The 13,718-nt window shown below is 36.7% G+C and overlaps 5 non-coding genes across 5 annotated transcripts; all 5 read left to right on the forward strand.

Moving 5' to 3' along the window:
* Window positions 1–2,608: 2,608 nt before the first annotated feature.
* On the forward strand, window positions 2,609–2,681 carry TRNAV-UAC (transfer RNA valine (anticodon UAC)). Its single transcript has one exon. It is a non-coding gene; the product is annotated as a tRNA-Val (tRNA).
* A 2,149-nt stretch (window positions 2,682–4,830) lies between these two features.
* TRNAV-UAC (transfer RNA valine (anticodon UAC)) lies at window positions 4,831–4,903 on the forward strand. Its single transcript has one exon. It is a non-coding gene; the product is annotated as a tRNA-Val (tRNA).
* A 4,371-nt stretch (window positions 4,904–9,274) lies between these two features.
* Window positions 9,275–9,347, forward strand: TRNAV-UAC (transfer RNA valine (anticodon UAC)). The gene has a single exon. It is a non-coding gene; the product is annotated as a tRNA-Val (tRNA).
* A 1,038-nt stretch (window positions 9,348–10,385) lies between these two features.
* On the forward strand, window positions 10,386–10,458 carry TRNAV-UAC (transfer RNA valine (anticodon UAC)). Its single transcript has one exon. It is a non-coding gene; the product is annotated as a tRNA-Val (tRNA).
* Window positions 10,459–11,496: 1,038 nt separating this feature from the next.
* Window positions 11,497–11,569, forward strand: TRNAV-UAC (transfer RNA valine (anticodon UAC)). Its single transcript has one exon. It is a non-coding gene; the product is annotated as a tRNA-Val (tRNA).
* Window positions 11,570–13,718: the final 2,149 nt, after the last annotated feature.

The raw sequence follows: 13,718 nt of genomic DNA on the forward strand, positions 1-13,718 counted from the left end.
GCAGAACACAGCGGTCGCAAGTCTCACTACAAATTGCTCAGAATTGGCTAGTACATGCACTGCAGAAAGTACAGCCACCAGCAGATCAACCAGAAATCAAATATATAGAACGCTACTGTAGGCGTAAGTAAGCTCTTTGTATTCTCCTATGGCTATTTTCTAGCCAAGTATCAAAGCACACTACTATGCCAGATGAGATGACACTGAGTTAGTGCCTAATTGAAATCCAACCCCTACTAAATTTTCCCACTTCGGTCTTTGCTATGGATATGTGCGTCACTAAGCGCAGAACACAGCGGTCGCAAGTCTCACTACAAATTGCTCAGAATTGGCTAGTACATGCACTGCAGAAAGTACAGCCACCAGCAGATCAACCAGAAATCAAATATATAGAACGCTACTGTAGGCGTAAGTAAGCTCTTTGTATTCTCCTATGGCTATTTTCTAGCCAAGTATCAAAGCACACTACTATGCCAGATGAGATGACACTGAGTTAGTGCCTAATTGAAATCCAACCCCTACTAAATTTTCCCACTTCGGTCTTTGCTATGGATATGTGCGTCACTAAGCGCAGAACACAGCGGTCGCAAGTCTCACTACAAATTGCTCAGAATTGGCTAGTACATGCACTGCAGAAAGTACAGCCACCAGCAGATCAACCAGAAATCAAATATATAGAACGCTACTGTAGGCGTAAGTAAGCTCTTTGTATTCTCCTATGGCTATTTTCTAGCCAAGTATCAAAGCACACTACTATGCCAGATGAGATGACACTGAGTTAGTGCCTAATTGAAATCCAACCCCTACTAAATTTTCCCACTTCGGTCTTTGCTATGGATATGTGCGTCACTAAGCGCAGAACACAGCGGTCGCAAGTCTCACTACAAATTGCTCAGAATTGGCTAGTACATGCACTGCAGAAAGTACAGCCACCAGCAGATCAACCAGAAATCAAATATATAGAACGCTACTGTAGGCGTAAGTAAGCTCTTTGTATTCTCCTATGGCTATTTTCTAGCCAAGTATCAAAGCACACTACTATGCCAGATGAGATGACACTGAGTTAGTGCCTAATTGAAATCCAACCCCTACTAAATTTTCCCACTTCGGTCTTTGCTATGGATATGTGCGTCACTAAGCGCAGAACACAGCGGTCGCAAGTCTCACTACAAATTGCTCAGAATTGGCTAGTACATGCACTGCAGAAAGTACAGCCACCAGCAGATCAACCAGAAATCAAATATATAGAACGCTACTGTAGGCGTAAGTAAGCTCTTTGTATTCTCCTATGGCTATTTTCTAGCCAAGTATCAAAGCACACTACTATGCCAGATGAGATGACACTGAGTTAGTGCCTAATTGAAATCCAACCCCTACTAAATTTTCCCACTTCGGTCTTTGCTATGGATATGTGTGCCACTAAGAGCTAAACACAACGGTAGCAAGTCCCCCTGCTAATTCCTCACAAAATGGTACTAGATGCAAATTAAAATAAAAAAAGTAGAACGTTATTGTAGCCCTAAGAAGGGCTGTTGGGTTCTTTGAGAATCACTCCTGCCTAACAGTAAGCTAATAGAACACCCTAACGCTTTCCCTGACCAGCAGCAGCTCTCTCCCTAGCGGCATCCAGACACAGAATGATCCGAGCAGCGCGGGCAGCGGCTAGTCTATCCCAGGGTCACCTGATCTGGCCAGCCAACCACTGCTATCGACGTGTAAGGGTACCACGTCATGCTGGGTGGAGTGCAGAGTCTCCTGGCTTGTGATTGGCTCTGTTTCTGGCCGCCAAAAAGCAAAACGGCGGGAGCTGCCATTTTCTCGAGCGGGCGAAGTATTCGTCCGAGCAACGAGCAGTTTCGAGTACCCTAATGCTCGACCGAGCATCAAGCTCGGACGAGCATGTTCGCTCATCTCTACCTGAGATCTATCCTAAGTCAAATGAAAGCCAGAGTCATTAACCCTTGGTTATCCTCAATAAATTTTCTTTGGAAGCATTCTAATGTTCTGTAGATACCCATTTGAAGGAAAAAGAAATGAAATGACACATTTCAAACAATAATTTATTTGGAAGTGGTCATTACATCTGCTTTGCAAGTGGAAGCTCTTCACTTTGATCCCCACCAGAACTATGGGATTATGCTTTTGAACATGCATCTCTTGAAGAAAATTACAATGTATGATTTTGGAATGATCAGGAGACACCCATGTACTGCAACAGTCAATGAAAAACATAGGGATAAGTTGGGTTTCATAATGTACTGGTCATCACATCTGCTTTACACGCAGAAGGTCCTGGGTTCAATCCCCAGTGAAACCAAGGGCTTAATCTTTAACCATTGGTTATTTTTAAAAAACAATTATATGTAAGCATACTCAAATTCCATGGCCACCCATTTAAACGAAAGACAATTTAAACGACATATTACAATCTATAATTCATATGGTAGTAGTCAATTTGTCTGATTTACAGTTAGATTGTCCTACTTTTAATCACTTATGAGCACATCTTTTTGAACAGGTTTCTTTAGAAGAAAATTATATTGTGTTTTGAAAGATCAGTGGACAACCGTTTTCTGCAGCTGTCATCCAATCCAACTGATATGTGGTGGGTTTCATAGTGTAGTGGTCATCACGTCTGCTTTACACGCAGAAGGTCCTGGGTTCAATCCCCAGTGAAACTATAGTTTTCTTTTTAACTTTTGGTTATCCTTATGAAATATTTTATGTAAGAATTCTCATGTTCAGTAGACACCCATTTAAAGCAAAGACAAATGAAATCACATATTTCAATCTAGAATTCATATGGTGGTGGTCATTTAGTCTGATTTACAAGTGAAATGTTCAAGTTTTCATCCCCACTAAAAACCATGGTCATATCCTTCTGAACAGGATTCTCTAGAAGAAAGTTGCATTGTCTTTTCGGAAGATCATAAAACACCTGTGTACAACAATGGTCAATTAAAACACTGCTTAAGTGTTGTGTTTCAAAGTGTAGTGGTCATCACACCTGCTTTTCATTCAGTATGTCCTGAGATCTATCCTAAGTCAAATGAAAGCCAGAGTCATTAACCCTTGGTTATCCTCAATAAATTTTCTTTCGAAGCATTCTAATGTTCTGTAGATACCCATTTGAAGGAAAAAGAAATGAAATGACACATTTCAAACAATAATTTATTTGGAAGTGGTCATTACATCTGCTTTGCAAGTGGAAGCTCTTCATTTTGATCCCCACCAAAACTATGGGATTATCCTTTTGAACATGCGTCTCTTGAAGAAAATTACAATGTATGATTTTGGAATGATCAGGAGGCACCCATGTAATGCAACGGTCAATGAAAAACATAGGGACAAGTCGGGTTTCATAGTGTAGTGGTCATCACATCTGCTTTACATGCAGAAGGTCCTGGGTTCAATCCCAAGTGAAACCAAGGGCTTAATCTTTAACCATTGGTTATTTTTAAAAAACAATTATATGTAAGCATACTCAAATTCCATGGCCACCCATTTAAACAAAAGACAATTGAAATGACATATTACAATCTATAATTCATATGGTAGTAGTCAATTTGTTTGATTTACAGTTAGATTGTCCTACTTTTTATCACTTATGAGCACATCTTTTTGAACAGGTTTCTTTAGAAGAAAATTATATTGTGTTTTGAAAGATCAGTGGACAACCGTTTTCTACAGCTGTCATCCAATCCAACTGATCTGTGGTGGGTTTCATAGTGTAGTGGTCATCACGTCTGCTTTACACGCAGAAGGTCTTGGGTTCAATCCCCAGTGAAACCATAGTTTAATTTTTAACTTTTGGTTATCCTTATGAAATATTTTATGTAAGAATTCTCATGTTCAGTAGACACCCATTTAAAGCAAAGACATATGAAATCACATATTTCAATCTAAAATTCATATGGTGGTGGTCATTTAGTCTGATTTACAAGTGAAATGTTCAAGTTTTCATCCCCACTAAAAACCATGGTCATATCCTTCTGAACAGGATTCTCTAGAAGAAAGTTGCATTGTCTTTTCGGAAGATCATAAGACACCTGTGTGCAACAAAGTTCAATTAAAACACTGCTAAAGTGTTGTGTTTCAAAGTGTAGTGGTCATCACACCTGCTTTTCATTCAGTATGTCCTGAGATCTATCCTAAGTCAAATGAAAGCCAGAGTCATTAACCCTTGGTTATCCTCAATAAATTTTCTTTGGAAGCATTCTAATGTTCTGTAGATACCCATTTGAAGGAAAAAGAAATGAAATGACACATTTCAAACAATAATTTATTTGGAAGTGGTCATTACATCTGCTTTGCAAGTGGAAGCTCTTCACTTTGATCCCCACCAAACTATGGGATTATCCTTTTGAACATGCGTCTCTTGAAGAAAATTACAATGTATGATTTTGGAATGATCAGGAGACACCCATGTACTGCAACGGTCAATGAAAAACATAGGGACAAGTTGGGTTTCATATTGTACTGGTCATCACATCTGCTTTACACGCAGAAGGTCCTGGGTTCAATCCCCAGTGAAACCAAGGGCTTAATCTTTAACCATTGGTTATTTTTAAAAAAACAATTATATGTAAGCATACTCAAATTCCATGGCCACCCATTTAAACGAAAGACAATTTAAACGACATATTACAATCTATAATTCATATGGTAGTAGTCAATTTGTCTGATTTACAGTTAGATTGTCCTACTTTTTATCACTTATGAGCACATCTTTTTGAACAGGTTTCTTTAGAAGAAAATTATATTGTGTTTTGAAAGATCAGTGGACAACCGTTTTCTGCAGCTGTCATCCAGTCCAACTGATCTGTGGTGGGTTTCATAGTGTAATGGTCATCACGTCTGCTTTACACGCAGAAGGTCCTGGGTTCAATCCCCAGTGAAACCATAGTTTTATTTTTAACTTTTGGTTATCCTTATGAAATATTTTATGTAAGAATTCTCATGTTCAGTAGACACCCATTTAAAGCAAAGACAAATGAAATCACATATTTCAATCTAGAATTCATATGGTGGTGGTCATTTAGTCTGATTTACACGTGAAATGTTCAAGTTTTCATCCCCACTAAAAACCATGGTCATATCCTTCTGAACAGGATTCTCTAGAAGAAAGTTGCATTGTCTTTTCGGAAGATCATAAAACACCTGTGTACAACAATGGTCAATTAAAACACTGCTTAAGTGTTGTGTTTCAAAGTGTAGTGGTCATCACACCTGCTTTTCATTCAGTATGTCCTGAGATCTATCCTAAGTCAAATGAAAGCCAGAGTCATTAACCCTTGGTTATCCTCAATAAATTTTCTTTCGAAGCATTCTAATGTTCTGTAGATACCCATTTGAAGGAAAAAGAAATGAAATGACACATTTCAAACAATAATTTATTTGGAAGTGGTCATTACATCTGCTTTGCAAGTGGAAGCTCTTCATTTTGATCCCCACCAAAACTATGGGATTATCCTTTTGAACATGCGTCTCTTGAAGAAAATTACAATGTATGATTTTGGAATGATCAGGAGGCACCCATGTAATGCAACGGTCAATGAAAAACATAGGGACAAGTCGGGTTTCATAGTGTAGTGGTCATCACATCTGCTTTACATGCAGAAGGTCCTGGGTTCAATCCCAAGTGAAACCAAGGGCTTAATCTTTAACCATTGGTTATTTTTAAAAAACAATTATATGTAAGCATACTCAAATTCCATGGCCACCCATTTAAACAAAAGACAATTGAAATGACATATTACAATCTATAATTCATATGGTAGTAGTCAATTTGTTTGATTTACAGTTAGATTGTCCTACTTTTTATCACTTATGAGCACATCTTTTTGAACAGGTTTCTTTAGAAGAAAATTATATTGTGTTTTGAAAGATCAGTGGACAACCGTTTTCTACAGCTGTCATCCAATCCAACTGATCTGTGGTGGGTTTCATAGTGTAGTGGTCATCACGTCTGCTTTACACGCAGAAGGTCTTGGGTTCAATCCCCAGTGAAACCATAGTTTAATTTTTAACTTTTGGTTATCCTTATGAAATATTTTATGTAAGAATTCTCATGTTCAGTAGACACCCATTTAAAGCAAAGACATATGAAATCACATATTTCAATCTAAAATTCATATGGTGGTGGTCATTTAGTCTGATTTACAAGTGAAATGTTCAAGTTTTCATCCCCACTAAAAACCATGGTCATATCCTTCTGAACAGGATTCTCTAGAAGAAAGTTGCATTGTCTTTTCGGAAGATCATAAGACACCTGTGTGCAACAAAGTTCAATTAAAACACTGCTAAAGTGTTGTGTTTCAAAGTGTAGTGGTCATCACACCTGCTTTTCATTCAGTATGTCCTGAGATCTATCCTAAGTCAAATGAAAGCCAGAGTCATTAACCCTTGGTTATCCTCAATAAATTTTCTTTGGAAGCATTCTAATGTTCTGTAGATACCCATTTGAAGGAAAAAGAAATGAAATGACACATTTCAAACAATAATTTATTTGGAAGTGGTCATTACATCTGCTTTGCAAGTGGAAGCTCTTCACTTTGATCCCCACCAAACTATGGGATTATCCTTTTGAACATGCGTCTCTTGAAGAAAATTACAATGTATGATTTTGGAATGATCAGGAGACACCCATGTACTGCAACGGTCAATGAAAAACATAGGGACAAGTTGGGTTTCATATTGTACTGGTCATCACATCTGCTTTACACGCAGAAGGTCCTGGGTTCAATCCCCAGTGAAACCAAGGGCTTAATCTTTAACCATTGGTTATTTTTAAAAAAACAATTATATGTAAGCATACTCAAATTCCATGGCCACCCATTTAAACGAAAGACAATTTAAACGACATATTACAATCTATAATTCATATGGTAGTAGTCAATTTGTCTGATTTACAGTTAGATTGTCCTACTTTTTATCACTTATGAGTACATCTTTTTGAACAGGTTTCTTTAGAAGAAAATTATATTGTGTTTTGAAAGATCAGTGGACAACCGTTTTCTGCAGCTGTCATCCAGTCCAACTGATCTGTGGTGGGTTTCATAGTGTAGTGGTCATCACGTCTGCTTTACACGCAGAAGGTCATGGGTTCAATCCCCAGTGAAACTATAGTTTTCTTTTTAACTTTTGGTTATCCTTATGAAATATTTTATGTAAGAATTCTCATGTTCAGTAGACACCCATTTAAAGCAAAGACAAATGAAATCACATATTTCAATCTAGAATTCATATGGTGGTGGTCATTTAGTCTGATTTACAAGTGAAATGTTCAAGTTTTCATCCCCACTAAAAACCATGGTCATATCCTTCTGAACAGGATTCTCTAGAAGAAAGTTGCATTGTCTTTTCGGAAGATCATAAAACACCTGTGTACAACAATGGTCAATTAAAACACTGCTTAAGTGTTGTGTTTCAAAGTGTAGTGGTCATCACACCTGCTTTTCATTCAGTATGTCCTGAGATCTATCCTAAGTCAAATGAAAGCCAGAGTCATTAACCCTTGGTTATCCTCAATAAATTTTCTTTCGAAGCATTCTAATGTTCTGTAGATACCCATTTGAAGGAAAAAGAAATGAAATGACACATTTCAAACAATAATTTATTTGGAAGTGGTCATTACATCTGCTTTGCAAGTGGAAGCTCTTCATTTTGATCCCCACCAAAACTATGGGATTATCCTTTTGAACATGCGTCTCTTGAAGAAAATTACAATGTATGATTTTGGAATGATCAGGAGACACCCATGTAATGCAACGGTCAATGAAAAACATAGGGACAAGTCGGGTTTCATAGTGTAGTGGTCATCACATCTGCTTTACATGCAGAAGGTCCTGGGTTCAATCCCAAGTGAAACCAAGGGCTTAATCTTTAACCATTGGTTATTTTTAAAAAACAATTATATGTAAGCATACTCAAATTCCATGGCCACCCATTTAAACAAAAGACAATTGAAATGACATATTACAATCTATAATTCATATGGTAGTAGTCAATTTGTTTGATTTACAGTTAGATTGTCCTACTTTTTATCACTTATGAGCACATCTTTTTGAACAGGTTTCTTTAGAAGAAAATTATATTGTGTTTTGAAAGATCAGTGGACAACCGTTTTCTACAGCTGTCATCCAATCCAACTGATCTGTGGTGGGTTTCATAGTGTAGTGGTCATCACGTCTGCTTTACACGCAGAAGGTCTTGGGTTCAATCCCCAGTGAAACCATAGTTTAATTTTTAACTTTTGGTTATCCTTATGAAATATTTTATGTAAGAATTCTCATGTTCAGTAGACACCCATTTAAAGCAAAGACATATGAAATCACATATTTCAATCTAAAATTCATATGGTGGTGGTCATTTAGTCTGATTTACAAGTGAAATGTTCAAGTTTTCATCCCCACTAAAAACCATGGTCATATCCTTCTGAACAGGATTCTCTAGAAGAAAGTTGCATTGTCTTTTCGGAAGATCATAAGACACCTGTGTGCAACAAAGTTCAATTAAAACACTGCTAAAGTGTTGTGTTTCAAAGTGTAGTGGTCATCACACCTGCTTTTCATTCAGTATGTCCTGAGATCTATCCTAAGTCAAATGAAAGCCAGAGTCATTAACCCTTGGTTATCCTCAATAAATTTTCTTTGGAAGCATTCTAATGTTCTGTAGATACCCATTTGAAGGAAAAAGAAATGAAATGACACATTTCAAACAATAATTTATTTGGAAGTGGTCATTACATCTGCTTTGCAAGTGGAAGCTCTTCACTTTGATCCCCACCAAACTATGGGATTATCCTTTTGAACATGCGTCTCTTGAAGAAAATTACAATGTATGATTTTGGAATGATCAGGAGACACCCATGTACTGCAACGGTCAATGAAAAACATAGGGACAAGTTGGGTTTCATATTGTACTGGTCATCACATCTGCTTTACACGCAGAAGGTCCTGGGTTCAATCCCCAGTGAAACCAAGGGCTTAATCTTTAACCATTGGTTATTTTTAAAAAAACAATTATATGTAAGCATACTCAAATTCCATGGCCACCCATTTAAACGAAAGACAATTTAAACGACATATTACAATCTATAATTCATATGGTAGTAGTCAATTTGTCTGATTTACAGTTAGATTGTCCTACTTTTTATCACTTATGAGCACATCTTTTTGAACAGGTTTCTTTAGAAGAAAATTATATTGTGTTTTGAAAGATCAGTGGACAACCGTTTTCTGCAGCTGTCATCCAGTCCAACTGATCTGTGGTGGGTTTCATAGTGTAATGGTCATCACGTCTGCTTTACACGCAGAAGGTCCTGGGTTCAATCCCCAGTGAAACCATAGTTTTATTTTTAACTTTTGGTTATCCTTATGAAATATTTTATGTAAGAATTCTCATGTTCAGTAGACACCCATTTAAAGCAAAGACAAATGAAATCACATATTTCAATCTAGAATTCATATGGTGGTGGTCATTTAGTCTGATTTACACGTGAAATGTTCAAGTTTTCATCCCCACTAAAAACCATGGTCATATCCTTCTGAACAGGATTCTCTAGAAGAAAGTTGCATTGTCTTTTCGGAAGATCATAAAACACCTGTGTACAACAATGGTCAATTAAAGCACTGCTTAAGTGTTGTGTTTCAAAGTGTAGTGGTCATCACACCTGCTTTTCATTCAATATGTCCTGAGATCTATCCTAAGTCAAATGAAAGCCAGAGTCATTAACCCTTGGTTATCCTCAATAAATTTTCTTTGGAAGCATTCTAATGTTCTGTAGATACCCATTTGAAGGAAAAAGAAATGAAATGACACATTTCAAACAATAATTTATTTGGAAGTGGTCATTACATCTGCTTTGCAAGTGGAAGCTCTTCACTTTGATCCCCACCAAAACTATGGGATTATCCTTTTGAACATGCGTCTCTTGAAGAAAATTACAATGTATGATTTTGGAATGATCAGGAGACACCCATGTACTGCAACGGTCAATGAAAAACATAGGGACAAGTCGGGTTTCATAGTGTAGTGGTCATCACATCTGCTTTACATGCAGAAGGTCCTGGGTTCAATCCCAAGTGAAACCAAGGGCTTAATCTTTAACCATTGGTTATTTTTAAAAAACAATTATATGTAAGCATACTCAAATTCCATGGCCACCCATTTAAACAAAAGACAATTGAAATGACATATTACAATCTATAATTCATATGGTAGTAGTCAATTTGTTTGATTTACAGTTAGATTGTCCTACTTTTTATCACTTATGAGCACATCTTTTTGAACAGGTTTCTTTAGAAGAAAATTATATTGTGTTTTGAAAGATCAGTGGACAACCGTTTTCTACAGCTGTCATCCAATCCAACTGATCTGTGGTGGGTTTCATAGTGTAGTGGTCATCACGTCTGCTTTACACGCAGAAGGTCTTGGGTTCAATCCCCAGTGAAACCATAGTTTAATTTTTAACTTTTGGTTATCCTTATGAAATATTTTATGTAAGAATTCTCATGTTCAGTAGACACCCATTTAAAGCAAAGACATATGAAATCACATATTTCAATCTAAAATTCATATGGTGGTGGTCATTTAGTCTGATTTACAAGTGAAATGTTCAAGTTTTCATCCCCACTAAAAACCATGGTCATATCCTTCTGAACAGGATTCTCTAGAAGAAAGTTGCATTGTCTTTTCGGAAGATCATAAGACACCTGTGTGCAACAAAGTTCAATTAAAACACTGCTAAAGTGTTGTGTTTCAAAGTGTAGTGGTCATCACACCTGCTTTTCATTCAGTATGTCCTGAGATCTATCCTAAGTCAAATGAAAGCCAGAGTCATTAACCCTTGGTTATCCTCAATAAATTTTCTTTGGAAGCATTCTAATGTTCTGTAGATACCCATTTGAAGGAAAAAGAAATGAAATGACACATTTCAAACAATAATTTATTTGGAAGTGGTCATTACATCTGCTTTGCAAGTGGAAGCTCTTCACTTTGATCCCCACCAAACTATGGGATTATCCTTTTGAACATGCGTCTCTTGAAGAAAATTACAATGTATGATTTTGGAATGATCAGGAGACACCCATGTACTGCAACGGTCAATGAAAAACATAGGGACAAGTTGGGTTTCATATTGTACTGGTCATCACATCTGCTTTACACGCAGAAGGTCCTGGGTTCAATCCCCAGTGAAACCAAGGGCTTAATCTTTAACCATTGGTTATTTTTAAAAAAACAATTATATGTAAGCATACTCAAATTCCATGGCCACCCATTTAAACGAAAGACAATTTAAACGACATATTACAATCTATAATTCATATGGTAGTAGTCAATTTGTCTGATTTACAGTTAGATTGTCCTACTTTTTATCACTTATGAGTACATCTTTTTAAACAGGTTTCTTTAGAAGAAAATTATATTGTGTTTTGAAAGATCAGTGGACAACCGTTTTCTGCAGCTGTCATCCAGTCCAACTGATCTGTGGTGGGTTTCATAGTGTAGTGGTCATCACGTCTGCTTTACACGCAGAAGGTCCTGGGTTCAATCCCCAGTGAAACTATAGTTTTCTTTTTAACTTTTGGTTATCCTTATGAAATATTTTATGTAAGAATTCTCATGTTCAGTAGACACCCATTTAAAGCAAAGACAAATGAAATCACATATTTCAATCTAGAATTCATATGGTGGTGGTCATTTAGTCTGATTTACAAGTGAAATGTTCAAGTTTTCATCCCCACTAAAAACCATGGTCATATCCTTCTGAACAGGATTCTCTAGAAGAAAGTTGCATTGTCTTTTCGGAAGATCATAAAACACCTGTGTACAACAATGGTCAATTAAAACACTGCTTAAGTGTTGTGTTTCAAAGTGTAGTGGTCATCACACCTGCTTTTCATTCAGTATGTCCTGAGATCTATCCTAAGTCAAATGAAAGCCAGAGTCATTAACCCTTGGTTATCCTCAATAAATTTTCTTTCGAAGCATTCTAATGTTCTGTAGATACCCATTTGAAGGAAAAAGAAATGAAATGACACATTTCAAACAATAATTTATTTGGAAGTGGTCATTACATCTGCTTTGCAAGTGGAAGCTCTTCATTTTGATCCCCACCAAAACTATGGGATTATCCTTTTGAACATGCGTCTCTTGAAGAAAATTACAATGTATGATTTTGGAATGATCAGGAGACACCCATGTAATGCAACGGTCAATGAAAAACATAGGGACAAGTCGGGTTTCATAGTGTAGTGGTCATCACATCTGCTTTACATGCAGAAGGTCCTGGGTTCAATCCCAAGTGAAACCAAGGGCTTAATCTTTAACCATTGGTTATTTTTAAAAAACAATTATATGTAAGCATACTCAAATTCCATGGCCACCCATTTAAACAAAAGACAATTGAAATGACATATTACAATCTATAATTCATATGGTAGTAGTCAATTTGTTTGATTTACAGTTAGATTGTCCTACTTTTTATCACTTATGAGCACATCTTTTTGAACAGGTTTCTTTAGAAGAAAATTATATTGTGTTTTGAAAGATCAGTGGACAACCGTTTTCTACAGCTGTCATCCAATCCAACTGATCTGTGGTGGGTTTCATAGTGTAATGGTCATCACGTCTGCTTTACACGCAGAAGGTCTTGGGTTCAATCCCCAGTGAAACCATAGTTTAATTTTTAACTTTTGGTTATCCTTATGAAATATTTTATGTAAGAATTCTCATGTTCAGTAGACACCCATTTAAAGCAAAGACATATGAAATCACATATTTCAATCTAAAATTCATATGGTGGTGGTCATTTAGTCTGATTTACAAGTGAAATGTTCAAGTTTTCATCCCCACTAAAAACCATGGTCATATCCTTCTGAACAGGATTCTCTAGAAGAAAGTTGCATTGTCTTTTCGGAAGATCATAAGACACCTGTGTGCAACAAAGTTCAATTAAAACACTGCTAAAGTGTTGTGTTTCAAAGTGTAGTGGTCATCACACCTGCTTTTCATTCAGTATGTCCTGAGATCTATCCTAAGTCAAATGAAAGCCAGAGTCATTAACCCTTGGTTATCCTCAATAAATTTTCTTTGGAAGCATTCTAATGTTCTGTAGATACCCATTTGAAGGAAAAAGAAATGAAATGACACATTTCAAACAATAATTTATTTGGAAGTGGTCATTACATCTGCTTTGCAAGTGGAAGCTCTTCACTTTGATCCCCACCAAACTATGGGATTATCCTTTTGAACATGCGTCTCTTGAAGAAAATTACAATGTATGATTTTGGAATGATCAGGAGACACCCATGTACTGCAACGGTCAATGAAAAACATAGGGACAAGTTGGGTTTCATATTGTACTGGTCATCACATCTGCTTTACACGCAGAAGGTCCTGGGTTCAATCCCCAGTGAAACCAAGGGCTTAATCTTTAACCATTGGTTATTTTTAAAAAAACAATTATATGTAAGCATACTCAAATTCCATGGCCACCCATTTAAACGAAAGACAATTTAAACGACATATTACAATCTATAATTCATATGGTAGTAGTCAATTTGTCTGATTTACAGTTAGATTGTCCTACTTTTTATCACTTATGAGCACATCTTTTTGAACAGGTTTCTTTAGAAGAAAATTATATTGTGTTTTGAAAGATCAGTGGACAACCGTTTTCTGCAGCTGTCATCCAGTCCAACTGATCTGTGGTG

The sequence above is a fragment of the Engystomops pustulosus genome, chromosome 7 (genome assembly GCF_040894005.1).
Source record: "Engystomops pustulosus chromosome 7, aEngPut4.maternal, whole genome shotgun sequence".
NCBI lineage: Eukaryota > Metazoa > Chordata > Amphibia > Anura > Leptodactylidae > Engystomops > Engystomops pustulosus.